Source organism: Brassica napus, unplaced genomic scaffold (genome assembly GCF_020379485.1).
Source record: "Brassica napus cultivar Da-Ae unplaced genomic scaffold, Da-Ae ScsIHWf_1849;HRSCAF=2485, whole genome shotgun sequence".
Taxonomy (NCBI): Eukaryota; Viridiplantae; Streptophyta; class Magnoliopsida; order Brassicales; family Brassicaceae; genus Brassica; species Brassica napus.
The window spans coordinates 1-2,803 of NW_026015266.1; the positions used below are offsets into that span (position 1 = coordinate 1).

At 36.9% G+C, this 2,803-nt stretch overlaps 1 pseudogene; it reads left to right on the forward strand.

Annotated features, from left to right (window-relative positions):
• Positions 1–1,662: 1,662 nt before the first annotated feature.
• LOC125599394 lies at positions 1,663–2,803 on the forward strand (annotated as a pseudogene).

Below are 2,803 nucleotides of genomic sequence, written 5' to 3' on the forward strand. Positions count from 1 at the left end.
ACAAGAGATGCTTACTTATAAATCTGATCATATTAGAGCTCGCCAAGAAGTACTTGGTACCACTATCATTGGAGGAACAATACCTAAACCAGAAGATGCTCCAGAATCTTTTCGATTACTTGTTCGAGAACTACGATCTTTGGCTCTGGAACTGAATCATTTCCTTGTATCTGAGAAGAATTTCCAGATTAATAGGAAGGAAGTTTAATCGGAATGAATCACAAAATTTCTTATATGATCGATCGGTATAAACATCAACAACTCCGAATTGGATTAGTTTCTCCTCAGCAAATAAGTGCTTGGGCCACTAAAAAAATACCTAATGGAGAGATAGTTGGAGAGGTGACAAAACCCTATACTTTTCATTACAAAACCAATAAACCGGAAAAAGATGGATTATTTTGTGAAAGGATTTTTGGGCCTATAAAGAGTGGAATTTGCGCTTGTGGAAATTATCGAGTGATCGGAGATGAAAAAGAAGACTCGCAATTTTGTGAACAATGTGGAGTTGAATTTGTTGATTCTCGGATACGAAGATATCAAATGGGATACATAAAACTGACATGTCCTGTAACTCATGTATGGTATTTGAAACGTCTTCCTAGTTATATTGCGAATCTTTTAGATAAACCTCTTAAAGAATTAGAAGGTCTAGTATACTGCGATGTGTGATTTGATCGAAATTTTTATTTTTAAGAATGATAAACTCTCATCCCCTTCAATCAATTTGGGATGCCCTCGATCTGACATGTCTCTTGAAAAGAGTAACATGAAGCTCAGACTTGTGGGTGTATTCAATACTCCCAAATAACAAGGGCGATTGGTCTATGGTCGATTCAGTAAAAAAAAACTTCTTCAAATTGATAGTCGTACCTCGTGAAAAGAAGACCTTTTTTTTGTCGAATTAAGCATTCCCTTATCTTTCTAAACGAAAAGAAATTTGGTTTTTTATATTGAAGTAAACAAATATGTCATGGTTGGAGAAGTCTATACATCGCATATAAGCTTTAAGAATATTGTGGCATAACCATCGAGGTAACGCAGGACCTAAAAGATCGAATGGAACAATACATAGACAAATAAATCCCGTATGAATTCTAAGGCATTCCTTTCACTTAAGGTAAAAAAGTATTCCGGCATTCGAAGGGAAGTAGACTACTCAAGAATTTGACATTTTTTTCTGTCGTAATTTTGAATTCACTAAAGAATCTAAATAGAAATCAAAGAAGAATTAATTGAATCAATGAAATGGTGGTTGGTTTGCACTGAGAACTTGAGTAAGGCGTAGATTCTTTTTGGGTTTTCACTTGATTTTATAAAATACAATTGGAAAGTGCGACCCCTTCTTTATCTTTATTTGATATAACTACTTGAGCCGGATGAGAGGAAACTTTCATGTCCGGTTTTGAGGGGGGGAGATCATATAGTGGACCCTATCCCAATTTTTCTTTGCTAGGCCCATAACGAAAAAACCTACTTTCTTACGATTACGAGGTTCATTTGAATATGAAATTCAATCCTGGAAATACAGCATCCCACTTTTTTTACTACTCAAGGTTTCGATATATTTAGAAATCGAGAAATTTCTACTGGGGCGGGTGCTATCCGAGAACAATTAGCCGATTTAGATTTGCGAATTATTATAGAAAATTCGTTGGTAGAATGGAAACAATTAGGAGAAGAGGTCCCACGGGGAATGAATGGGAAGATCGAAAAATTGTAAGAAGAAAAGATTTTTTAGTTAGACGTATGGAATTAGCTAAGCATTTTATTCGAACAAATATAGAACCGGAATGGATGATTTTATGTCTCTTACCGGTTCTGCCTCCCGAGTTGAGACCCATCATTCAGATAGAAGGGGGTAAACTGATGAGTTCAGATATTAATGAACTCTATAGAAGAGTTATCTATCGGAACAATACTCTTACTGATCTATTAACAACAAGTAGATCTACACCAGGGGAATTAGTAATGTGTCAGGAAAAATTGGTACAAGAAGCCGTGGATACACTTCTTGATAATGGAATCCGTGGACAACCCATGAGGGATGGTCATAATAAGGTTTACAAGTCATTTTCAGATGTAATTGAAGGAAAAGAGGGAAGATTTCGCGAGACTCTGCTTGGCAAACGGGTCGATTATTCGGGGCGTTCGGTGATTGTCGTTGGACCCTCACTTTCATTACATCGCTGTGGATTGCCTCGCGAAATAGCAATAGAGCTCTTCCAGACATTTGTAATTCGTGGTCTAATTAGACAACATCTGGCTTCGAACATAGGAGTTGCTAAGAGTCAAATTCGTGAAAAAAAGCCGATTGTCTGGGAAATCCTTCAAGAAGTTATGCAGGGGCATCCCGTATTACTGAATAGAGCACCTACTCTACATAGATTAGGCATACAGTCATTCCAACCCATTTTAGTGGAAGGACGCACTATTTGTTTACATCCATTAGTTTGTAAGGGGTTCAATGCAGACTTTGATGGGGATCAAATGGCTGTTCATGTGCCTTTATCTTTAGAAGCTCAAGCAGAGGCTCGTTTACTTATGTTTTCTCATATGAATCTCTTATCTCCAGCTATTGGAGATCCCATTTCTGTACCGACTCAAGATATGCTGATTGGACTCTATGTATTAACGAGCGGCACTCGTCGAGGTATTTGTGCAAACAGATATAATCCATGTAATCGAAAAAACTATCAAAATGAAAGAATTTACGAAACAAACTATAAGTATATGAAAGAACCCTTTTTTTGCAATTCCTATGATGCAATTGGAGCTTATCGGCAGAAAAGAATCAATTTAG